This window comes from Triticum dicoccoides, chromosome 3A (assembly GCF_002162155.2).
Source record: "Triticum dicoccoides isolate Atlit2015 ecotype Zavitan chromosome 3A, WEW_v2.0, whole genome shotgun sequence".
Taxonomy (NCBI): Eukaryota; Viridiplantae; Streptophyta; class Magnoliopsida; order Poales; family Poaceae; genus Triticum; species Triticum dicoccoides.
In genome coordinates, this window is record NC_041384.1 from 80,349,837 (window position 1) to 80,371,631 (window position 21,795).

Below are 21,795 nucleotides of genomic sequence, written 5' to 3' on the forward strand. Positions count from 1 at the left end.
CAGAGTTTTGCTCGACGGGGCTTTCTTGGTCTTTGGCATTGTCCAGAGCATTGTTGTCTCTCGTGTCGGTATTGCTTTCTTTGCTGCAGCGTGATTTAGAGCAGTGTCGTCGGTGTTTTGGTTGTATCTCGGGAGGTTTATCCTCTACTTGATTTTTCTCATTATCGCCGTCACCCTCCTTGGGTGTATCCACCATGTACACGTCATACGAAGAGGTGGTCGTCCAGCGTCCGGTAAGCAGCGAGTTTTGGGCCTGCTCTTCTCTGGCATTGTCGTCCATACCATCGATGTCTTCGGAGCCGTAATCGAGCATGTCAGTTAAGTCCTCGACAGTGGCGATGAAGTGGGTGGTGGGTGGGACGTAAAATTCCCCGTTCTCAGCCCCTAGTCCGGGCTGGGCTTAGTTCAGACATTGCTCCTTTGTAATGACGAGGGATCGCATCAAGTCCAGAGCCTCGCTTAAAGGCGAGGTTTGGCCAGGGAGAAGAGAATTCTTGGAGTATGGCGGGAAGGGGATTCCTTGGCCGAGCACACATGATGCTAACTCCGAGAGTTCGGAGCCAGTGTCCGGGGAAGAGTCCGGCTTTGTGATGATTGCCAGCGACACTGGTTCCTCCGGCTCTCCCGTACTAGGCTTAATAGCCACAGATAGTCCGGCGGGTTTAGAAATCCCGTCTTCGGACCTGGCGAAGCGCTCCGGCTCTAAGGCCAGAGCGGAGGTTGGGGTCGTGAATCCTTGGAAGATCAAGTCTCCTCGGATGTCAGCGACATAATCCATGTTTCCAAAACTAATCTGGTGACCTGGGGCGTAGCTGTCGATCTACTCTAGATGGCCAAGTGAGTTGGCCTGCAGTGCGAAGCCGCCGAACAGGAAGATCTGACCAGGGAGGAAAACCTCCCCTAGGGCAGCGTTGTTGTAGATGATTGATGGAGCCATCGAATCTTCTAGTGACGACGCAGTGGAACTCTCAATGAAAGCACCAATGTCGGTGTCAAAACTGGCGGATCTCGGGTAGGGGGTCCCGAACTGTGCGCCTAAGGTCGATGGTAACATGAGGCAGCAGACTGATACGTAACCGTCGTATCTACTTTTCCAAACACTTGTGCCCTTGTTTTGGACTCTAACTTGCATGATTTCAATGGAACTAACCCGGACTGACGCTGTTTTCAGCAGAATTGCCATGATGTTATTTCTGTGCAGAAATAAAAGTTCTCAGAATGACCTGAAAATCAACAGAGACTTATTTTGGAATATATAATAAATACTGGTAGGAAGATCCACGTCAGGGGGGCCTCCACCTATCCACGAGGGTGGGGGCGTGCCCTAACCCCTGGGTGCGCCCCCTGCCTCGTGGGCCCCCTGACGCTCCACCGACCTCAACCTTGAATCCATATATTCACTTTCGGGGAGAAAAAAATCAGGGAGAAGGATTCATTGGGTTTTACGATATGGAGCCGTCGCCAAGCCCTAAACTCTCTCGGGAGGGCTGATCCGGAGTCCGTTCGGGGCTCTGGAGAGGGTAATCCATCGCCATCGTCATCATCAACCATCCTCCATCACCAATTTCATGATGCTCACCGCCATGCGTGAGTAATTCCATCATAGGCTTGCTGGACGGTGATGGGTTGGATGAGATTTATCATGTAATCAAGTTAGTTTTGTTAGGGTTTGATCCCTAGTATCCACTATGTTCTGAGATTGATGTTGCTATGACTTTGCTATGCTTAATGCTTGTCACTAGGGACTGAGTACCATGATTTCAGATCTGAACCCATTATGTTTTCATCAATATATGAGAGTTCTTGATCCTATCTTGCAAGTCTATAGTCGCCTATTATGTGTTATGATCTGTTAACCCCGAAGTGACAATAATCGGGATACTTACCGGTGATGACCGTAGTTTGAGGAGTCCACGTAGTCACTATGTGTTAATGCTTTGGTCCGGTACTCTATTAAAAGGAGGCCTTAATATCCCTTAGTTTCCAATAGGACCCTGCTGCCACGGGAGGGTAGGACAAAAGATGTCATGCAAGTTCTTTTCCATAAGGACGTATGACTATATTCGGAATACATGCCTACATTACATTGATGAATTGGAGCTAGTTCTGTGTCACCCTATGTTATGACTGTTACATGATGAACCGCATCCGTCATAATTCCCCATCACTGATCCAATGCCTATGAGCTTTCCATATATTGTTCTTCGCTTATTTACTTTTCCGTTGCTACTGTTATCATCACTATGCTACCGTTACCATTACTATCATATTACTTTGCTACTAAATACCTTGTTGCAGATATTAAGTTTCCAGGTATGGTTGAATTGACAACTCAGCTGCTAATACTTTAGAATATTCTTTGGCTCCCCTTGTCTCGAATCAATAAATTTGGGTTGAATACTCTACCCTCAAAAACTGTTGCGATCCCCTATACTTGTGGGTTATCAAGACTATTTTTTGGCGCCGTTGCCGGGGAGCATAGCTCTATTCTTTGAGTCACTTGGGATTTATATCTGCTTATCATTATGAAGAACTTGAAAGATCAAAGAACCAAGATTTATCCGTTAACTACGAGGGGAGGTAAGGAACTGCCATCTAGCTCCGCACTTGATTCACCTTCTCTTTTGAGTAAGCTTGCGACACCTAGACCTGCTTCTGCTATTAATTCTGATATGTCGCATGTTATTGATGATGCCACTTCTGCTATGCATGATAATTATGATGAAACTACTTCTATGCTTGATACTACTGTGCCACTTGGTGAATTTCTTGATGAACAACTTGCTAGGGCTAGAGAGAATGAAATTACTGAAACTGATAATATTGATGAAAGTGATGATGAAGATTCTTCCCCTAGATATGAATTGCCTGTTGTTCCTGAGGGTTATGTTATGGATGAAGAACCTGCTAGAGATTTTCTTGCTTGCAATGAGAGGAGTGATCTTAAGAAACTATTAGCTAAGCTTAAAGAAAAAACTTTGAATGCTACGATGAAATATGACCCTGCTTATGCTACTTCACCTATCTTTGCTATTGATAAGGATTATGATTTCTTTGTCGACCCTGAGATAATTACTTTAGTTGAATCTGATCCTTTCTATGGCTATGAATCTCAAACTGTTGTGGCACATCTTACTAAATTAAATGATATAGCTACCCTGTTTACTAATGATGAGAAAACTCGCTACTATTATATCCTTAAGATATTTCTGTTCTCATTAAAGGGTGATGCTAAGATATGGTTTAATTCTCTTGATCCTGGTCGTGTGCGTAGTCCCTAGGATATGATGTATTACTTCTCTGCTAAATATTTCCCCGCTCATAAGAAACAAGCTGCTTTAAGGGAAATATATAATTTTGTGCAAATTGAAGAAGAGAGTCTCCCACAAGCTTGGGGGAGGCTTATCCAATTACTTAATGCTTTGCCTGATCATCCTCTTAAGAAAAATGAAATACTTGATATCTTTTATAATTGACTAACCGATGTTTCCAGAGACCACCTGGATAGTTGTGTTGGTTGTGTTTTCAGGGAAAGAACACCAGATGAAGCTGAAATTCTATTGAATAATATGTTGACTAATGAAAATAATTGGACACTTCCTGATCCAATTCCTGATCCAATTCCTGAACCAACTCCTAAGCCAACTACGAAGAAAAGGGGTATTCTATTTCTCAGTCCTGAAGATATGCAAGAGGCAAAGAAATCTATGAAAGAAAAAGGTATTAAAGCTGAAGATGTTAAGAATTTACCTCCTATTGAAGAAATACATGGTCTTAATTCTTTACCTATTGAAGAAACACATGGTCTTGATAACCCGACACAGGTAGTAAAGGTAAATTCTCTCTATAGATATGATAAAGCTGAAATCCCATTTACTAAGTTTGCTAGCCCAAGCTTGGATGAGTTTGATGACTTTATGGTTAAGCAAGAAGATTTCAATGCTTATTTTGGTAGAGAATTAAAACGTAATGCTGATATGCTTGAACACTTGGGTGATTATATGGCTAATGTTAAAGGTGCACTAAAACTTATTAGTAAACATGCTTCTATGGTTACCACTAAAGTATAACAAGTACTTAAAGCTCAGAATGATTTGCTCAATGAATTGAATAGTAAGAATAATGATTTTGCTGTTAGAGTGGCTACTAGAACTAGTAAAATGACTCAGGAACCTTTGTATCCTGAAGGCCATCCTAAGAGAATTGAGCAGGATTCTCAGAGAAATAATGTAGATGCACCTAGTCCTTCTAAGAAGAAGAAAAAGAAAAATGATAGGAATTTGCATGCTTCTAGTGAACCTGTTGTTGACACACCTGAGAATCCCAATGATATTTCTATTTCTGATGCTGAAACACAATCTGGTAATGATCATGAACCTAGTGATAATGTTAATAATGATGTTCATGTTGATGCTCAACCTAGTAATGACAATGAAGTAGAGATTGAACAAGCTGTTGATCTTGATAACCCACAATCAAAGAATCAATGTCATGATAAGAGAGACTTTGTTGCTAGGAAGCACGGTAAGGAAAGAGAACCATGGGTTCAGAAACCCATGCATTTTCCTCCTAAACCATCCAAGAAAAAGGATGATGAGGATTTTGAGCGCTTTGCCGAAATGATTAGACCTATCTTTCTGCGTATGCGATTAACTGATATGCTCAAAATGAATCCTTATGCTAAGTATATGAAAGAAATTGTTGCAAATAAAAGAAAGATACGGGAAGCTGAAATTTCCACCATGCTTGCTAATTACACTTTTAATGGTGGAATACCAAAGAAACTTGGAGATCCCGGAGTACCAACTATACCATGCTCCATTAAGAGAAACTATGTTAAAACTGCTTTATGTGATCTTGGAGCCGGTGTTAGTGTTATGCCTCTCTCTTTATATCATAGACTTGATTTGATAAGTTGACACCTACTGAAATATCTTTGCAAATGGCTGATAAATCAACTGCTATATATGTCGGTGTTTGTGAGGATGTGCCTATTGTGGTTGCAAACGTTACTATTTTAATGGACTTTGTTATTCTTGATATTCCTGAGGACGAAAGTATGTCTATTATTCTTGGAAGACCCTTTTTGAATACTGCAGGGGCTATTATTGATTGCACCAAAGGCAATGTCACTTTTCATGTTAATGGTAATGAGCATACGGTACACTTTCCGAGGAAACAACCTCAAGTCCACAATATCAATTCTATTGGAAAATTTTCAACAATCACTATTGGAGGTTTTGAATTTCCTCTTCCTAGTGTCAAGAAGAAATATGATATTCTTATTGTCGGGGATGTGCATATCCCCGTTGAGGTAACCTAGTGTTATTCGAAAATTCTCAGGTTCCATGTTATTCGGAATGAGTTTGTTAACAAGACATGATCAACCTTGTTAGTGGATTCCTTTTGATGAGCATGAGATGGATGAATTTAGAAAACACAACTCTCTGTACCCTCTTTTTACTTTCTGTTATTTATATTAAATAAAGCAAAAATAGTAATTTATGTCTGTTTTCTGAATTATCCATGTAATAAAAAATACCCCGAAAATAAAAGTTCTCCAAATGCTCTGAAAATTAAATATGATTTTTTCTGGAATATTTGAGAATATCTGGCACTGAAAACACAGCAGGGGGAGCAAGCACCTGGCCACGAGGGTGGAGGGCGCGCCCTACCGCCCTAGGCGCGCCCCCCTGCCTCGTGTGCCCATGGTGGCTCCCCTCCACTTATTCCAGCTACCACACACTCCTTCCTCCCACAAACATCATTAACCAGCTCAAACCCGAGTCCAAGCTCATCTTGCTACCATTTTCGATCTCCTTGCTCAAAGCTCCATTCAAAAAACTGCTTTGGGGGATTGTTCCTTGGTATGTGACTCCTCCAATGGTCCAATTAGTTTTTGTTCTAGTGCTTTATTCATTGCAAATTTTTGCTGCTTAGGTGACCCTGTTCTTGAGCTTGCATGTCAAATTTATGTGGTCAAAAGTAGTTTTAATGCATGATATATCCTCTAGGCACTTGTAGGAGTAGTTGCTATCAATTTTGTTGAGTTTGGTTCACTTTTATTTTGAAGTTACTAAAATTTCAAAAAAAATTCAGAGGAAGAAATATGTTTAGGAAAATGTACCAAGGTGGTCCTTCAAGGAAGCAAGGACCCAGGCTCGCAATACGCGATGCCGACGATGAACCACCGAGGGAAGCTCAGGTGTGGGCTTGTGAATGGCCTTCAGAGGACTTTATGGATCGAGCAGGAATCAAGGAAGAATTTAACGCATATGTTCGCAATGCTGATCTTGAGAGCTTCGAGGCAGATAAGTGCCTCCAGTACCGCTATCTCACTGATTCCTTTGTGAGAAGGTTTGAATTTTCATCATCACGCAATTCTCAAACTGTCCTGTTTGATCTTTATAAAAATTCTTATACTATGGACTTAGAGGATTTTAATACTGCTTGCAAACTTCCACAATGGGGTAGCACTAGTGAGCATCGCAAATCTGAGTTTAGAGATTTTCTTGCTAGTATAACTGTAGGGGAATCTAGAGACATAACACAAGCTACCATAGGGAGCATTCATTTTCCTGCTATACATTATTTTGCTCTCTTCATACGTAGGTGCATAAATGGTAAAGATGAAGCATGTCACATGTGTGTGCCTGATCTTAGCGTTTTCAAAAGCGTTGTTTTAGGAGATAAACCATACAATTTGGGAGCCATTGTTGCATGTAGGTTGCATAATTATAGATTTAATGGAGATTTCTTTGGTGGAATTTATGCAACCCGTCTAGCTAATTTTCTTGATATACCCATACATGGGTATGATATTGAGTTGCCTCCTATTTATTTAGATTATGATACCATGGTTCGTCATCAGTTTGTTGAGAGGAACGATCGGTTCCACCTGTACCGACTAATCTTTGACAGATGATGCACCTATCACGTCGCTCACCCTGCTCTTGCTTTCTTTGACTCTTAGGCAAAAGGGAGATACATTATAACCGGGGAGGAGGCGGATGAGTATAAGAGGAGGACAGAGACGGCCCGCCTCCAAGCAGCAGCTCATGAGGTGATAGCTGCTGCAACATAGTACGACCCCAGCTACAACTTTGGATATCCGCCAGGCCAACCGTGGCCATAGACCAACTTAGGCCAAAAGCCTAAGCTTGGGGGAGTACATATTTCTCACCGACATTACATTCATGTTCACACAACTATTGCTAGTTGTCGGTGCTCATACTTTTTCATTATATCATCCATGCTAGTTTATTTCCCTTTTATGCTTTCTTCTTGTGTGTTTAATAAACCTTGATAAAAATGCAAAAAATTAGTTGTAGATTTTAGCTAGTTTACTTTCCATGCCTGTTGTAGTAGTAACTAAAAAGAAAACCCAAAAAGATTTCTCGTTCTTCTTTTGCTTGTTGGGAGCTTTCCTATGTAAATAGTTTTATTTCTTTTCTTGTTCTTTGGGGTCGATAGGAGAAGACCACAATTAAAATGTTAAAGTGGCTCTTATATGCATTATTGTTGATCTAACAAAGAGCCCATATTACCTTGTCTTCTCTCTTGAATTGAATGATTGCAGATTCCAGCTTAGTCCAATGCACGTCCACTATTATTATTATTATCCACACTATTCGGTCGTGCAAGTGAAAGGCATTAATGATGATTATATGATGAACTTACTGAGATGAGAAAAGCTGGTATGAACTCGACCTCTCTTGTTTTTGTAAATATGATTAGTTCATCGTTCCTGATTCAGCCTATTATGAATAAACATGTTTGCAATGACAATTAGAGATTGTAGTTGCTTATGCCATGCTTAATTAGCTAGGAGTTTATAATGGTTTACCTTGCGTGCCAACATGCTATTAAAATGGTTGTGATGTGGTATGATAGGGTGGTATCCTCTTTTGAATGATTCGAGTGGCTTGACTTGGCACATGTTCACGCATGTAGTTGAAACAAAATCAACATAGGCTCTACGATATTTATGTTCATGGTACATTATATCCTACTCATGCTTGCATTCGGTGTTGATTAATTTTAATGCATGTTCATGACTGTTATCGCTCTCTAGCTGGTCGCTTCCCAGTCTTTTGCTAGCCTTCACCTGTACTAAGCGGGAATACTGCTTGTGCATCCAATTCCATAAACCCCAAAGTTATTACAGATGAGTCCACCATGCCTACCTATATACGGTATCTACCTGCCGTTCCAAGTAAACTTGTATGTGCCAAACTCTAAACCTTCAAACAAACATTCTGTTTTGTATGCTCGAATAGCTCATGTATCAATTAGGGTTGTCCGTATCTTCCATGTTAGGTGGGTTATTCTCAAGAGGAGTGGACTCAGCTCCTCACTCACGAGAAAATGGCTAGTCACCGGGATGCCCAGTCCCATGCTTTATGCAAATCAAATCAAAATAATCGCAAACAAAACTCCCCCAGGACTGTTGTTAGTTGGAGGCACTCGCTGTTTCGAGCAAGCCATGGATTGATGCTTGTTGGTGGAGGGGGAGTATAAACTTTACCATTCTATTTGGAAACCGCCTATAATGTGTGTAGCATGGAAGATATCGCCATCTCTTGGTTGTTATGTTGTCAATGAAAGTATACCGCTCAAAATATTATTCATATCTATTTCAAAATCGAGCTCTGGCACCTCTACAAATCCATGCTTCCCTTTGCGAAGGGCCTATCTATTTACTTTTATGTTGAGTCATCATCCTCTTATTAAAAAGCACCAGTTGGAGAGCACCGCTGTCATTTGCATCCATTGCTATTAGTTTACATTGAGGATGACTTGACTGGATCTCTTTTACAATGAATTACAATGTCTAGTCAGTCCTTGATCTTTAAAGGTGCTCTGCATTTACGTTTTGCGATCTCAGAAAGGGCTAGCGAGATACCATCTTGTTATATCATTATCATGATTGTTTTGAGAAAGTGTTGTAATCCGAGATCTATTATTATTGCTCGCTAGTTTATTATGTCATTAATATGAGTAAACATGAGACCTAAATGTTATTGTGACTATGGTTAGTTCATAATATTTGCTGAAAACTTGAATGCTGGCTTTACATATTTACAACAACAAGAGCAAACAGAGTTTGTAAAAGTTTTTCTTTATCGCTTTCAGTTTATCAACTGAATTGCTTAAGGACAAGCAAAGGTTTAAGCTTGGGAGAGTTGATACGTCTCCGTCGTATCTACTTTTCTGAACACTTTTGCCCTTGTTTTGGACTCTAACTTGCATGATTTCAATGGAACTAACCCGGAATGACGTTGTTTTCAGCAGAATTGCCATGATGTTATTTTTGTGTAGAAATAAAAGTTCTCGGAATGATCTGAAAATCAACGGAGAATTATTTCGGAATATATAATAAATACTGGAAGGAAGCTCCACGTCAGGGGGGGCTAATAACCTGCAAGTATAGGGGATCGCAACAGTTTTCGAGGGTAAAGTATTCAACCCAAATTTATTGATTCGAAACAAGGGGAGCCAAAGAATACTCTCGAGTATTAGCAGCTGAGTTGTCAATTCAACCACACCTAGAAACTTAATATCTGCAGCAAAGCATTTAGTAGCAAAGTAATATGATAGTAGTGATAAGGGTAACAAAAGGTAACGGTAGTAAAAGCAATGTTTTTGGTATTTTGTAGTGATGATAGCAATAGCAACGGGAAAATAAATAAGCGAAGAACAATATGTGGAAAGCTCGTAGGCAATGGATCGGTGATGGAGAATTATGCCAGATGCGGTTCATCATGTAACAGTCATAACCTAGGGTGACACAAAACTAGCTCCAGTTCGTCAATGTAATGTAGGCATGTATTCCGAATATAGTCATATGTGCTTATGGAAAAGAACTTGCATGCCATCTTTTGTCCTACCCTCCTGTGGCAGCGGGGTCCTTACGGAAACTAAGGGATATTAAGGCCTCCTTTTAATAGAGTACCGGAACAAAGCATTAACACATAGTGAATACATGAACTCCTCAAACTATGGTCATCACCGGAAAGTATCCTGATTATTGTCACTTCAGGGTTAACGGATCATAAGACATAATAGATGACTATAGACTTGCAAGATAGGATCAAGAACACTCATATATTGATGAAAACATAATAGGTTCAGATCTGAAATCATGGCACTCGGGCCCTAGTGACAAGCATTAAGCATAGCAAAGTCATAGCAACATCAATCTCAGAACATAGTGGATACTAGGGATCAAACCCTAACAAAACTAACTCGATTACATGATAGATCCCATCCAACCCATCACCGTCCAGCAAGCCTACGATGGAATTATTCACGCACGGCGGTGAGCATCATGAAATTGGTGATGGAGGATGGTTGATGATGACGATGGCGACAGATTCCCCTCTCCGGAGCCCCGAACGGACTCCAGATCAGCCCTCCAGAGAGGTTTTAGGGCTTGGCGGCGGCTCCGTATCGTAAAACGTGATGATTTCTTTTCCCTGATATTTTTCTCCCCGAAACACAATATATGGAGTTGGAGTCGGAGAGGCAATAGGGGGCCCATGAGGTAGGGGGCGCGCCCCCCACCCTCTAGAGAGGTGGTGGGCCCCTGGCCTTCATCTTTTGCAGGTATTTTTCATATTTTCTGAAAAGTTGCTCCGTGAAGTTTCAGGTCATTCCGAGAACGTTTGCTCCTGCACATAAATAACATCATGGTAATTCTGCTAAAAATAGCGTCAGTCCGGGTTAGTTCCATTCAAATCATGCAAGTTAGAGTCCAAAACAAGGGCAACAGTGTTTGGAAAAGTAGATACGTTGGAGACGTATCAACTCCCCCAAGCTTAAACCTTTGCTTGTCCTCAAGCAATTCAGTTGATAAACTGAAAGTGATAAAGAAAAACTTTTACAAACTCTGTTTGCTCTTGTTGTTGTAAATATGTAAAGCCAGCATTCAAGTTTTCAGCAAAGATTATAACTAACCACATTCACAATAACGCATAGATCTCAAGTTTACTCATATCAATAGCATAATCAACTAGCGAGCCATAATAATAAATCTCGGATGAGAACACTTTCTCAAAACAATCATAATATGATATAACAAGGTGGTATCTCGCTAGCCCTTTCTGAGACTGCAAAACATAAATTCAGAGCACCTTTAAAGACCAAGGACTGACTAGACATTGTAATTCATGGTAAAAGAGATCCAGTCAAGTCATACTCAATGTAAACTAACAGTAATGAATGCAAATGACAGTGGTGCTCTCCAACTGGTGATTTTTAATAAGAGGATGATGACTCAACATAAAAGTAAATAGATAGGCCCTTCGCAGAGGGAAGCAGGGATTTGTAGAGGTGCCAGAGCTCGGTTTTGAAACAGAGGTGAATAATATTTTGAGCAGTATACTTTCATTGTCAACATAACAACCAAGAGATGGCGATATCTTCCATGCTACACACATTATAGGCGGTTCCCAAACAGAATGGTAAAGTTTATACTCCCCCTACCACCAACAAGCATCAATCCATGGCTTTCTCAAAACAACGAGTGCCTCCAACTAACAAGAGTCCCAGGGGGAGTTTTGTTTGCAATTATTTTGATTTAGTTTGCATAAAGCATGGGACTGGGCATCCCGGTGACCAGCCATTTATCTCGTGAGTGAGGAGCGGAGTCCACTCCTCTTGAGAATAACCCGCCTAACATGGAAGATACGGACAGCTCTAGTTGATACATGAGCTATTCGAGCATACAAAACAGGACATTTATTTAAAGGTTTAGAGTTTGGCACATACAAATTTACTTGGAACGGCAGGTAGATACCGTATATAGGTAGGTATAGTGGACTCATGTGGAATAACTTTGGGGTTCAAGGGATTGGATGCACAAGCAGTATTCCCGCTTAGTACAGGTGAAGGCTAGCAAAAGACTGGGAAGCGACCAGCTAGAGAGTGACAACACTCATGAACATGCATTCAAATTAATCAACACCGAATGTAAGCATGAGTAGGATATAATCCACCATGAACATAAATATCGTGAAGGCTATGTTGATTTTGTTTCAACTACATGCGTGAACATGTGCCAAGTCAAGTCACTTAAATCATTCAGAGGAGGATACCACCCTATCATACCACATCACAACCATTTTAATAGCATGTTGGCACGCAAGGTAAACCATTATAACTCATAGCTAGTCAAGCATGGCACAAGAAACTATGATCTCTAGTTGTCGTTGCAAACATGTTTATACATAATAGGCTGAATCTGGAACAATGAACTAATCATATTTACAAAAACAAAAGAGGTCGAGTTCATACCAGCTTTTCTCATCTCAGTCTGTCCATCATATATCATCATAATTGCCCTTCACTTGCACGACCGAACGATGTGGATAATAATAATAGTGCACGTGCATTGGACTAAGCTGGAATCTGCAGGCATTCAATAAACAGGAGAAGACAAGGCAATGTGGGCTCTTTTGTCAGATAAACAATAATGCATATAAGGTCCACTTCAACAATTTAATTATTGTCTTCTCCTATCGACCCCCAAAGAAAACAAAAGAAATAAAACTATTTACAGGGGAAAGCTCCCAACAAGCAAAAGAAGAACAGGAAATATTTTTGGGTTTTCTTTTTAATTACTACGACAAGCATGGAAATTAAACTAACTAAGAGCTACAACTATTTTTTTTGGTTTTTCTTAAGGTTTATTAAACATACAAGAAGAAAACATAAAAGGGAATTAAACTAGCATGGATGATACAATGAAAAAGTATGAGCACCGACATCTAGCAATGAGTGTGTGAACATAAATGTAATGTCGGTGGGAAATACGTACTCCCCCAAGCTTAGGCTTTTGGCCTAAGTTGGTCTATGGCCACGGCTGGCCTAGTGGATATCCATAATGGTAGTTGGGGTCGTACTGCGATGAAGAAGAGGAAGACTCCACTTGCCACTGGCTGACAATCATCTCCGGATCCCACTGATAATTATACTATCGTGGAGGATCAACTTGTGGTCCCGGCTCTGGCTCCACAGCTGGTGCAGGGTTCCGGTAGGCATGAATAGCCTTCAATGGAACAAGGTACGTGCCTGAAGATAAATCAAACAAAGAACGAGCAGACAGGGTAATAGTCTCAGGATGATGTTTGTTAAAGAACAATTCATATTTAAGCTCTCCTTCACAATTCTTAACTATAAAATCATGTGCAACCATACTTCTATAATCTAGATAAACATGAGGTAGCACTTTTTCTTCCTTCTCATAATGCCTAACAGGTATGTTAAAATGTGCATCTAGGCATGAAGCATAGATGCCTGCAAAGATGGGGCCCTTGGTATGGTTCAGACTTAACCGTTTAGCAATAATGCCGCCCATACTAATAGAGTTATCACCATATAAACCATGGAGCAAAATAATAATATCAGGGATACTAAGGTTTCCATAGTTTCCTCGACCAATTAAACAATGACTAGCAAATAATGCAAAGTAACGTAAAACAGGAAAATGTTTGCTAGTGATTCGTGCATCGGAAACCTTCCTTGTTTCCCCTACAGTGATACTGTCAATAAACCCCTCCACATCATCGCGATGTGGTTCTTCTGTCTTGCCCTCAAAAGGGACTAAACAAACCCGACAAAAATCATAAATTGACATCTCCTTATGCTTATCATATAAATGAAACTCCACCGTAGGTGGTGAGCTCCTAGAATGGAAATGAAAGTTTGCACAAAGGTATTTGTGAGTAAGAGATACTGATCGCATTGGTCGTGGAGGAAAGCATTGAGGCCTGCATTTTTAGCCAATTCATGAAAATCTTCATAAATCCCGGCCGCTCTCAAGAAATCATCGGAAGGCCATTCACACGCCCGAATCTCCATGGTGCGAGGCAGATTATACTTAGGCTTTGGTGCCTTTTCCTTCGAGCTTTGGCTCGATGAGCCCCTCAAGAGTCTCCTCATTATTTTCTGAAAAATTCTGAAAATTTTAGTAACTTCAAAATAAAAGTAAACCAAACTCAATAATATTGATAGCAACTACTCCTACAAGTGCCTAGGGCCTATATCATGCATCAAAACTACTTTTGACCATATAAATTTGGCATGCAAGCTCAAGAATAGGGTCACCTAAGCAGCAAAAAATTGCAACGAATAAAGCACTAGAACAAAAACTAATTGGACCAATGGAGGAGTCACATACCAAGGAACAATCTCCCCAAGCAGTTTTGTGAGAGGTGCTTTGAGCAAGGAGATCGAAAATGGCAGCAAAGTGAGCTAGAACTCGTGCTTGAGCTGGATATTCGTGTTTGGGGGAGAAAGAAGGAGTGTATGGGTGAAAGGATAAGTGGAGGAGGGCCACCGTGGGCCCATGAGGCAGGGGGCGCGCCCAGGGGGGTACGGCGCGCCCTCCACCCTCGTGGGCAGGTGGTTGACCCCCTGCTGTGTTCTCAGTGCCAAATATTCTCAAATATTCTAGAAAAAATCATATTTAAATTTCAGGGCATTTGGAGAACTTTTATTTTCGAGGTATTTTTATATTGCATGGATAATCAGATAACACACAGAAAAATATTTACTTTTACTTTATTTAATATAAATAACAGAAAGTAAAAGTGGGGTAGAGAAGGTTGTGCCTTCTAGTTTCATCCATCTCATGATCATCAAAAGGAATCCATTAACAAGGTTGATCAAGTCTTGTTAACGAACTCATTCCGAATAACATGGAACCGGAGAAATTTCGAATAACACTATGTTACCTTAACAGGTATATGCACATCCCCAATAATAAAAATATCATATTTCTTCTTGACAGTAGGAAGAGGAAATTCAAAACCTCCAAATATAATCGATGGAATTTTTCCAATAGAGTTGATACTATGAACTTAAGGTTGTTTCCTCGGAAAGTGTACCGTATGCTCATTACCATTAACATGAAAAGTGACATTGCCTTTAGTGCAATCAATAACATCCCCTGCAGTATTCAAAAAGGGTCTTCCAAGAATAATAGACATACTATCGTCCTCGGGAATATCAAGAATAACAAAGTCCGTTAAAATAGTAACGTTTGCAACCACAACAGGCACATCCTGACAAATACCACGGGTATAGCAGTTGATTTATCAGCCATTTGCAAAGATATTTAAGTAGGTGTCAACTTATTCAAATCAAGTCTACGATATAAATAGAGAGGGATAACACTAACACTGGCTCCAAGATCACATAAAACAGTTTTAACATAGTTTGTTTTAATAGAGCATGGTATAGTGGGTACTCTTGGATCTCTAAGTTTCTTTGGTATTCCACCCTTAAAAGTATTATTAGCAAGCATGGTGGAAAGTTCAGCTTCCGGTATCTTTCTTTTATTTGTAATAATACCTTTCATGTACTTAGCATAAGGATTGGTTTTGAGTATATCAGTTAATCGCATACGCAAAAAGATAGGTCTAATCATTTCAGCAAAGCGCTCAAAATCCTCATCATCCTTTCTCTTGGATGGTTTGGGAGGAAAGGGCATGGGTTTCTGAACCCATGGTTCTCTTTCTTTACCATGTTTCCTAGCAACAAAGTATTTTTTATCATAACGTTGATTCTTTGATTGTGGGTTATCAAGATCAACAGCAGGTTCAATTTCTATGTCATTATCATTACTAGGTTGAGCATCATCATGAACATTATCACTAACATTAGTTTCAGGTTCATTACCAGATTGAGTTTCAGCATCAGAAATAGAAATATCATTTGGATTCTCAGGTGGTTCAACAATAGGATCATTAGAAGCATGCAAAGTCCTATCATTTTTCTTATTCTTCTTTTTAGAAGAACTAGGTACATCTATATTATTTCTCTGAGAATCTTGCTCAATTCTCTTAGGGTGGCCTTTAGGATACAGTGGTTCTTGATTCATTCTACCAGTTCTAGTAGCCACTCTCACAGCATTATCATTATCTTTACTATTCAATTCTTTGAGCAAATCATTTTGAGCTTTAAGTACTTGTTCTACTTGAGTGGTAACCATAGAAGCATGTTTACTAATAAGTTTCAGTTCACCTTTAACATTAGCCATATAATCACCCAAGTGTTCAAGCATATTTGAATTGTATTTTAATTGTCTACCGAAATAAGCATTAAAGTCTTCCTGCTTAGCCATAAATTTATCAAACTCATCTAAGCATGGGCTAGCAAATTTAGTAAATGGGATTTCAGCTTTATCATATCTATAGAGAGAATTTACCTTTACTACCTGTGTCGGGTTATCAAGACCATGAGTTTCTTCAATAGGTAATGGATTAAGATTATATGTTTCTTCAACAGGCGGTAAATTAAGACTGTGTATTTCTTCAATAGGAGGTAAATTCTTAACGTCTTCAGCTTTAATACCTTTTTCTTTCATAGATTTCTTTGCCTCTTGCATATCTTCAGGACCGAGAAATAGAATACCCCTCTTCTTTGGAGTTGGTTTAGGAATAGGCTCAGGAATTGGCTCTGGAGGTGTCCAATTATTTTCTTTTGTCAACATATTATTCAATAGAATTCCAGCTTCATCTGGTGTTCTTTCCCTGAAAACAGAACCAGCACAACTATCTAGGTAATCTCTGGAGGCATCGGTTAGTCCATTATAAAAGATATCAAGTATTTCATTTTTCTTAAGAGGATGATCAGGTAAAGCATTAAGTAATTGGAGAAGCCTCCCCGAATCTTGTGGGAGACTCTCTTCTTCAATTTGCAAAAAATTATATATATCCCTTAAAGCAGCTTGTTTCTTATGAGTAGGGAAATATTTAGCAGAGAAGTAATAAATCATATCATGGGGACTACGCACACAACCAGGATCAAGAGAATTATACCATATCTTAGCATCACCCTTTAATGAGAACGGAAATATTTTAAGGATGTAAAAGTAACGAGTTCTCTCATCTTTAGTGAACTGGGTGGCTATATCATTCAATTTAGTAAGATGTGCCACAAAAGTTTCAGATTCATAACCATGAAAAGGATCAGATTCAACCAAAGTAATTATATCAGGATCAACAAAGAATTCATAATCCTTATCAGTAACAAAGATAGGTGAAGTAGCAAAAGCAGGGTCAGGTTTCATTCTAGCATTTATACATTTTTAGGGGTCATCTCTGGTAGGAAAACTGAATCAATGAAGGACTTCTACCTGTGTTATCCTGCAATTCTCACAAACACATTAGTCCCTCAATCCGGTTTATCGTCAATACTCCAAAACCAACTAGGGGTGGCACTAGATGCACTTACAATCTCCCCCTTTTTGGTGATTGATGACAAACTGGTTGAAGTTTTCAACGAGGAATGAAATATGTGAAATTGTAAAGGATAGGGTATTGTCTCCATAAGTGGCAAAGGCTCCCCCTGAAGATGTGCATATAAGTAATTTGCTCTTGGAATGCAAATGCACATGGCAGGTTGTACTTGTGGAGATCCTCTTTAACTTATGATGACAATTCATCATGCATGAGGTGATGTAACAAAGATAATGACATGCATAATGAAAATGGATGTCTGCAAAATGACCTAAGTGCAGAAGTTATCATCGCACATGCGGAATTTATCATCGCATCACAGAATAGAAAATAAGTAGCAGACGACCATCGAGTTTAAAGTGTTACAACTCAAAGAACCAAATGTATCGAAAAGCAAGAGTTGTAACAACTTGCCAAAAGTAGCAAAAGGTAAAGCAACCACCCATATGGACCCGCTTGAAGACTATCAACTCATATGCTTCTCCCCCTTTTGTCAGTAAGGACCAAAAAGGTCTGAAGACATAGAGCGCCTACTTGTTCCCATGAGGTGCAGGCAAGGCAGCAGGGTCGTCGTTGAGGTACGATGGTGCAGAAGAACTTGGTGCAGTGTCGAAACCCGCTGAAGTTGGAGGAGGTGAAGTTGCATCATCTTGGTCATCGATGACTCTGGCATTCACTATCGCAGCTGAGGACGAATAGTCAGAGTCTTCAAGTGAGGGAGTCTGACGCAAGTGAGCATTCCGTGGAGGAGTGGAGTCAAACTTGAATCATTTGGTGAAGCCATCGTCCTACAGATCAGCTTCAGCACTAAGCAAAGTCAAACTCTTCCACGACCTCCGACAGGCTTCATGAGTGACAAAGGAATTCTTGGTGGCAAGATTGCGTATGCGGTTGACATCCACCAAGAGGCTTTGCATCTGACGCTTGAGCCAGTCGTGATGCTTGTCATGTTTCTGGTGTAGCGTGACGAGAAGCTCTCGGTCATTGAGAACACGAGATCGCCTTTGAGGCCTTTGCGCAATGGTGCTACCAGTGGCGTCAGTTTGAGCGTGAGGGGAACGTGTGTTGCCAGCCAAGGGATAAACACGCGAGACTGCCTGAACTCCTTCAATGGGCTGGGTGAAGCTTTGGTGATCAGCATTATGAAGATAAAGGGGATCCTTAGGAGGCTCTGGGTAAATGGCTTCAATAGACAGATCAACCTCTGGCAAGAAGACAAGATGATTACGCGCACACGGCTGATACTTGATGGCAGAGTGAATCTTGATAAATTGCATTACCCATGGAGCATAGAACTTCAGACCAAAAATGTCGGAGCCAGATGCAGGCAACTACCTAATGAAGAAGTCTTGAGCATTGAAGCTAATGCCATTGAAGATGTAGAAAACCAAAGTCTTCATTGCTCCTTCAAGCTTCGCTGCAGATGAATGTCCTTTGACATGCCATAGAGTCTTCCAGATGATATGGTAAATGGTGTGAGGCAGGTACTCTAGGTCTTCTACAAAGAATTCAGACGGGTATTCAGCATCGTGAGGCAGAGGCTTCATCATGCTCAGCATTTGACTCATGTTGGGTTCTGGCTTCTGAAAAATGCTTTCCAAGGCATTCTGGTGTTGTTGACAACCTGGTTCATAGTATTCACCAGGAGTGGGCAGGCCTGTGAGCTCAATGATGTCAAGAGCTTTGGCTTCATGATGGACATTGCCTGTCATCCACTCAAGGACCCAAGTCTTTGGATCCCTGTTGTAGCCTCGAATGTGAAGAGTTGCATAGAACTATAGCAGAAGCTCTTCATTCCAGTGTTCCTTATCTGTGACAAACTGCAGGAGCCCAGCGTCTTTGAAGCAATCCAACGCTTCTTCAAGGCAGGGCAGGACAGCTATAGCTTCAGTGTCAAGACGCATATGTGGAAATATGCGCCCTTGATTGTATAAGACACAGGAATAGTAGCTGCGCTGCTGATAGCTCCAGAACTGATCTGATGAAATGCGAGGTTTGGTGTAAGGGTTCTTGGCGCTGTTGAAGAAGGTGTTGTGTACCACGAAGCCATTCACATTGAAGACCCCAGGTGAAGTTGCAGTGCCTGGGAATCGTGGAAGTCTTGGCTTGGGCTTCTGGACAGGAGGTCTATGCTCGACATGATAGTCAAATTGTGGACCCGCAGCAGGTGGAGGAACCAGAATGGGCCATCGGACCATAACAGGCTGACCACGATCAAATGCCAGCTTAATTGTATGAGGTCTTGGAGGGGGTACAGGAGCATTGACATTGTCGTTGATATGGGCTTCAGGGGCCACATTGGCTTCAGGTGCTTCAGTATTGGCTTCGGGCGCTGCATTGGCTTCAGGTGCTTGCACTTCTGGCGCCGCATGAGCTTCAGTCACCACATTAGCTTCAGCCATGACAACGTCATTGGCTTCAGTGTTGATGTTGGTGGCCGCCTCAGGATTGTTAACCTCCACTTCAGAAGCTGGAGGGTCGGACACGTTCTCCTCGAGAACAACATCTTGGTGGGACGGGGGTGTAGCAACTCTTTCTACTTCAAATCTTGGTTCTTCGCTTTCATCGGCTGATGCAGCCAGAATATCTTCAGCGGTTTTGGCTTCAGACTCTGACACGTGCATAGTGGGAGTGACTTGGGGCCTCGGTCCTTTGCGAAGCCTGCATAATGCTGGCGACACTTGTGGAGATGGAGTGTGCTGGGCCTCAAAGTCATCGCCATCTTCCACGGGTGAGGTGACTTGTGGTTGGGGAGAACTTGGGGTGTCTTGTCATTGTGGGTGATCAGCCCACGATGCATCCTGAGCAGTTGGCGTCAAAGGACGACCAATGCTGATGAGTTCGTTGTGCGTGAGCACAGGCGATGATACCAACTGGTGCTCGATCTGAGGAAGGAATTCATCATCTTCAACATTCTCATGAGGACCAATGTCTTCAGCTGTGGTGGGGTCAACAGCTGGATTGTCTTCAGGTTCAATAGACTCTGTGGAAGTAGGCTCATGAACTATCACTTGGTGTTCTTCATGTTCAGACGCAGGACGAGCCACTGAGATTGGCTCGACATCAAGGGGCTCTATGGGAGCAGCCCGGTCTCTCTTCTTGGTTTTTCGTTTCTTGGTTGGGGGAGCATCATCAGTAGTGGCCTTCGTCTTGCGCTTCCTGGCTTCGGCTTCAGCTGCCCTTGTCTTCTTCAGTTCTGAAGCCACTGTGGGGACCTTAGGCTTCGAGCCTGTCATACTGGCTGGGAAGACAATTGGATGTACTTCCTGCCTTGGTGCTTCGGGTGCTGCCACAGCTGGCTTCTTCTTCTTCTTGGCCGCCATTCTATGGTCGATGCCTGGTCACCCCAAAGCCTTGCGCTTTTCAGCTTCATTGTATCCCTGAACACATTTAGCAGCAAGATCCTTCATGCGTTCACGAGAACCTTCAGCTTCTTCGCGTTTCGTGTGGAATGCTTCCTTGAGCTCATGCATCATGACCTGGAAGTTCTGAATGTCTTCAACATTGAGCTTGGCCATATGCTTCTTGAATTGAGCCTTTTCATAATCTATCTTATGCTTCAGCTCAACAATTTTCTGAGCTAGAGCCAGCTCAGCAGCAATGGCTCCGTGGAAGGCGACACTGAGGCCAATGGGAAGTTGAAGATCATCAAAGCTGACATTTGGGATGTCAAACCACTCATCAATGAACTTGTTTAAGATTTCCACGTCAAAGAGAGGAAGGTCATTGAAGATTTCTGCCTCTTGCTTGCTCTTGATCAACTGCTCAAGAGCATTGTCGGTGTCAAAACCGGTGGATCTCGGGTAGGGGGTCCCGAACTGTGCGTCTAGGCCGGTGGTAATAGGAGGCAGGGAACATGATGTTTTACCTAGGTTCGGGCCCTCTTGATGGAGGTAAAACCCTACGTCCTGCTTGATTAATATTGATGATATGGGTAGTACAAGAGTAGATCTACCACGAGATCGAGGAGGCTAAACCCTAGAAGCTAGCCTATGGTATGATTGTTGTCTATGGAGTTGATGAAGTTGTCCTACAGACTAAAACCCTCCGGTTTATATAGACACCGGATAGGGTTAGGGTTACATAGAGTCGGTTCCAATGGTAGGAGATCTTGAATATCCACATCGCCAAGCTTGCCTTCCACGCCAAGGAATGTCCCATCCGGACACGGGACATAGTCTTCAATCTTGTATCTTCATAGTCCAGGAGTCCGGCTGAAGGTATAGTCCGGCTACCCGAACACCCCCTAATCCAGGACTCCCTCAGTAGCCCCTGAACCAGGCTTCAATGACGACAAGTCCGGCGCGCAAATTGTCTTCGGCATTGCAAGGCGAGTTCCTCCTCCAAGTCCTTCATAGAAGATTGTTAACACGAAGAGTAGTGTCCGGCTCTGCAAAATAAGTTTCCACATATTACCATAGAGAGAATAATATTAACACAAATCCAATCTACTGACGTACTCCGCAGTGCGCCATCACACTACGGCCAAGTCTTGTACTCGAATCGTTTTTACTTTTTCACCTCAGCGTGTTTTGCGAGGCAGTTTCCT